Raw genomic sequence first — 6,000 nt, forward strand, 5'->3', positions numbered from 1 at the left:
CTAACAACGCAATCATTCCAGCGGCTCCACCAAGAGAAACTAGCAGCGTACACTTTGATCGACTTGCCGATAACATGAGTTCGAACTTACCAGACTCGAGAAAGAGGAAACAGTGCTGAACGTTCTCAGAGAATTAACGAACAACGAGAGTGTATTGATTTGTATGCATTAAAAGTAGGTTAGCTTAGAATGCCATTATGATTCAAATATTGACTTCGCTCATTTTAGAATTGTTTTCAAATAGATAAAATGAATAAACTATGCAATAAATGCAATGCAAAAAATAGGGTAATGATCCAAACGGATTATGTTGCGCTGTTGTAAAATTTGTTCCTACTGAGATTCAAGAGCCTCCACAATCAATTAAAAACTTACTTATTACTCGGGACAAATGGGAATACCGCTGTTCGAGGGCGCCACTATCATGTTTACTGCGTGTAATAGCAGGAGCGGTGAGTGGAGGGGAAGAGAGATAGTATGTACACAACCTGCAAAGATGCAGTAGGCTACTACTCGAGACATATATGAATAATTCGGAACGCGAACTTATATCGCAGATATAATCATAGCAGAGAAGAGGGCCCGGAGAAAGGTAGTAGACTACATAGCAGTACATGTCAAAATGTTGCCCATAGCTGGGAAAATTCGCTATGGTATAGGCACAAATTGCGTGCCCAAAATGCTAGCATTCTTTTGCTATATTCCTCACCGATTTTTCACTCTTCCCCACTGCTTTCGCAATTCTTTCCACAGCTCTTTTCAGAGGAATAGCTGGATCACTCTTTTTTCTTCTTTACGAACTTAAATACATTATATATTATCTTCACACTTTGCGAACGTATTTTTCCTGCGGTGACTTCCTAGGCGGAGTTTCCATGTTTCAAAATTACACACAATGCTTCACTACGAATCAAAGACGTTATATAGTATAGCTACATATAGAATACTTCCGAAGCAGTGTTACCAACCGTTAGATCTGGATCGTACATATATGCGATAATTTGGTATCATGTACGATCGTACGATCCAACTCGCGATTGTGCGTAAAATGTACGATCCTGTCGGGAAAGAGGGTAAAACATGTTTAAAAGATAGGATTTTTAACATGTTATTACAATTTACGACATGTGAAATGTTATATATACATTTTTACTGTATTACGGGTATATTTCATTTACACATTTATATAGTAGTTTCTGCATGTAGCACTTCTGCGTTACAAGTACTGTACAAGTCGACTGTCGCAAAACATATTTCTATAAATGTTGTTCTCCTATGTCTCCTAAGTCCAGGTGATATGACAGCTTGATTTTGGCAAACATTATTATAGCGACAAGGAATCATGTAGTGTCCATTAATTGTCGTTATTCAAAAATGATGCTGACAAACATTCATTCTTTGTTTATTTCCAAATATCTCAGAGAAATGATCTCTCCAATCCTCTCAATAGCCTAAACATAATTATCTTGCCACGTAAACATGTAAGAACTAATAAGTTGGTTGTAATGTTTTGAGAACTCTATAACAGAAAAAGGGAATAAACGTATTCATTATATGGATCCATTTTGTACGATAAAGGAATAAGAAACAGCCTATTACAGTACTTACTTGTGCTAGTCACGTTTCGTGGTAGTGCACGGGCAGTAAGAAATCGGGTGTCATTTTAATAGGTTCTGACGTGAAATAGTGGAAATGGAATCAAAAGATAGTGATAGTGGTCCTAGTAGGTCCTACTCCCATAAATCTACATCCGGTGTACCTAAATATACAGGACGAAAACAAAATTCTGGAAAATTATGGTAAACAACTCCTTAATTTAAAGCTTGGTATTGCTCTGATGAAACGAACTGTAAAAGGGGTAGATGTAAGTTCTGACTTTTCTGTCCCTGGTGTCGTTGATCCTTCTGAGGATCCTCCCAAGGTGAGGAGACAACAGAGTGTTAAAAATCATTTTATGTGCTGATATTTCATTTTAACAATTATTTTCTTATAAGAATTTAACAAATCGTTGAAATAAAACACTGTGGAGAAAGTTAAGATAAAATAATCAGAATAGGCCTATTTTATATGTAGTATACGATCCCCCAATCAAAAGTACGATAATTTGGAACCAATTGCGCGATTCAGTCAAGCCTCAGAGTTGACAACGCTGTTCCGAAGTAACTTCCTTTCTCCACAATGACAGAGCAGCAATTGATTGCATCAATTTGCTGTTGAGTGTACTCCCGATATCACAGCGCAGCCGAGTTGATTTATAAACACGCCGCCGGTAAAGATAGTTGTCCCGAGTAGTAACGAAGTACACCCGTTATGAACACATTTTTTAAATAATATAAGACAGTACAACACCTTACAATACCTTATTTCAAGCCGCATCATTTGGTGCAAAAGAAACACATAAATTCAATTCTACGCCATCATTTAAAGTTCAAGCACAGGCTTATGATTTAATTGGAAGTCTTCTTCTAGATGAGAGTAAGAGCCCTCAGTTCTTACATGTATATTTTATTTCAGACGCTGGCCAATTGTCTATTAGGTCTAATATATATGAAGCTTAAAAGTAGAATTGACTGAACAACTCCAGAAAGTATTGCATGATAATGGCAGTTACATTTATAGTTTTAAATATAACTTAGAAAGTTATTCAGGAGAAAACGACTTAAAACATGTAAAAAGCTATTATTCACTAAGTAAAATTACAAAACTGTTTTTAGGTTTAAGTGAATAATATTTATTTCTAACAAGTGCAGCGAAACGCTCGGGTATGGCTAATATAATAATAAAGCCATAGGCTATGTTTAATACCTTTGGAAGTATTTGATGTTAATTAATTAATTAATTTATTTATTTATTTATCTATCTATTTATTTATTTAACCTGGTAGAGATAAGGCCATCAGGCCTTCTCTTCCCATCTACCAGGGGATTACAACTACAATATTTAGAATACAATTACAAATAATTACAATTAATATTAAATTTACAAATACAATAAAAATCAAAGTACTAAAAGATTAACTGATTAATAAAATCTAGACAGTTAATTGTACGTACGTATAATTTTTAAGGATTTGTTCATCAACGAATTCATAGCGTAATGATAGTGGTTCACTAAACGAAAAGTCCTAGGGCGTATTTAAAGGTAAGTCAGATATTCCAATTTAATATGAAGTAAGTTAGTTGGTAGAACAAAATGAGAAAAGTAAAGGAAAATATGTGAGAAAGGGAGAGCAGTGAAATGGCCTAGAGTGGAAGAAAGAAAAGCTGTGGTAGTAGTACAGTATTACTAATCGTGCGTGACGTCATATATCGTGTCATCGATTTCCTATTGGTCTGGAAAAACAGCGCTGATTCTTGTATTTTTACTAAATTGTTAATATAGTTATTTTTATGTTTCTCATATCTGCATTAAATTTCTCTAACACGTCATTTTCTAGCCATTCACTTCGTTTTCTTTTCTCTTTCATATAATACAATGGAAGAGGTAACAAAATTCCATAGCAACAGCTATCACGACTTCCTAAATAATAGAAAACTTCAAAATATCAACGTGATTCGAAACCAAATATTATTAAAATCTTACTTTCATCCCCTGGACCGTGCCTCAGCGCGATTATCTAGTTCTGGAAACAGGATTAAGCGCCTGATCGCGATCGGGACGTGGACACACTACAATCACGATCGCGATTAGTGACTGTAGTCTGTCATAGTATAGGCCTAAGTTACTGCTACTCTGTCCAACGTTCACGACTTTGCTCCTAGTCGGAAGGGAATGTCCGATGGAGAGGCGTGTTAGCGGATGCTGGTTCTGAACGGCGTATTCTTTATATCATTCCTCGCGTGGAATGATCATACCTGTTGGGAACCTATTGGGTAGCGCCCTGTTGGTGTTTTGGGAGTGGTGCGCTATCTGGTGACCATTATGGACCTGTCTGTGTCGTCTCTGCGGTATCTCTGGAGTATAAAGTTGGCCGTGGGTCACTCATTCATCTCATCTCATCTATACCTTTGGGGTTGTACTGTCCAGGTCTGATAATTGTTACCCTGTTGACAGACTTGACTATTCTAATTGTCAGAAAGCGTGTAGGCCTATTGATAGTTGAGTTAACATGTCATAAACCAAAATTACTAAACAAAGTTACAGAATGTTACTAATTCTGAATACATCGTATTATAATACTGAATTATATTCTTTACTTAGACTAATTCATGAGATCCTTCAGATTGGTAATTGGGTTTACCTTCTTGGATCAAAAGAGAAGCGTAGACATCCGCAAGGAACTAAATATATATAATTTCCGAACCCGGGCAATACGCTTAATGAACTTCCTGCGCTGTGTACATGTGAATGGTTTATTCGTCAGCCCCCTTTGTACACTTAAAGGTCTGCGCAGACCAAGGCAGATGCGAAGGCGACTGCGAATGCGATCATGAACTATTCGCGAACTTTTAGGCACACACCAACGCGAAAACTCCGCGACCGAACAGTTTTCTGAGGGCAGCATCGTGACGAACATAGATCCTTCTCAATCTGAAGAAAACTGTTTTCTTATAGCATTAGCCTTCGATGATGATGATGATGATGATGATGATGATGAAGATGAAGATGAAGATACAGAGATAATGAAGTACGCTTCGCAACATATTATATATTATATTTAAGCCTACTTGAAAATAATTGCATTTATACATGTGTTGTAAAACTAAGATATCCTCTCAACATACTATACCATACAGCGTGATATCAAAGAACATTGTAAATGCAATATTTTTCTCACTCTGACCAGACCACAATTTTTTTTCCTAATAGGAAGAAACTCTGTTGAATATGGGTACATGAAATTAACATGTCAAAAAAGATGAAAAGAGAGTTTAAGAATTTGTACCATCAGCTGAAGGAAGATGAGGCGAATTGAGCAATAAACCATATGCCCTGTTCGCCGACCATCCAACTGATCGCACTGGCCACCTGCCAGCGCGAACTGCTCGCGCACTGGTCTGTATCTCTGCATTATCATCCGAGTGTTGAATAGATCGTCGCAAGATTGCATTGGGCTGGACATGTATACAGAATGGATAATAGTGAAATCCCTAAGCGAGTCATGAAGTATAAAGCGGAAGGAAGAAGAAGTCTTCATTATACATCTTGATTACACAACTTTTAACACTATATCACTTCGGAATATGTATTAATTATGTGTCTTTCTCGTGTTAAATTTTACCGTACCTGGTTAACATGTTTCGGCCTGTTATTGGCCTTCTTCAGAACTGGTTGTTGCTGGTCTTGGCGCCTTTTGTTTTGCTTCATATGGGGGTGTGTTTGTGTAGTGTAATGTGGAGTCAAAGAGTGTGTGTGTTCTGAAATTGAGTTGTGTGTTGAGAATTTCATTTGGATGTGTTTTTGTGTGTCTGCATATTTCGTATTGCTCTAGTGTGTTTAGTTTTTGGCTTTTTGATTGGATGTGTAGAATTTCCATGTCTATGTTGATGTCTCTGTAGGTGTGATCAACACAGACATGGAAATTCTACACATCCAACCAAAAAGCCAAAAACTAAACTCACGAGAACAATACGAAATATACAGACACAAAAACACATCTCAACACAAATCAATTTCAGAACACACACACTCTTTGACTCCACATTACACTACACAAACACATCTCACAGGAAACAAAACAAAAGGTGCCAAGACTAGCCACAACCAGTTCTGAAGAAGGCCAATAACAGGCCGAAACATGTTAACCAGGTACGGTAAAATTTAACACGAGAAAGACATATAAGCTTAATACATATTCCGAAGAAGAAGTGTTGGGAGACCCAAATTCCGTTGGATGGATAGAATAATTGAAGATGTGAGGAAGCTTGGAGTCAAAAGCTGGTGGATGGTGGCAAGGAATAGGGAGTCGTGAAGGAAAATCCTTAAAGAGGTCGAGGCCCGAACAGGGCTGTGGTGCATATGATGATGATGATGATGATGATGATGATGATGTTGAATAGA

Source organism: Periplaneta americana, chromosome 4 (genome assembly GCF_040183065.1).
Source record: "Periplaneta americana isolate PAMFEO1 chromosome 4, P.americana_PAMFEO1_priV1, whole genome shotgun sequence".
Classification (NCBI taxonomy): domain Eukaryota; kingdom Metazoa; phylum Arthropoda; class Insecta; order Blattodea; family Blattidae; genus Periplaneta; species Periplaneta americana.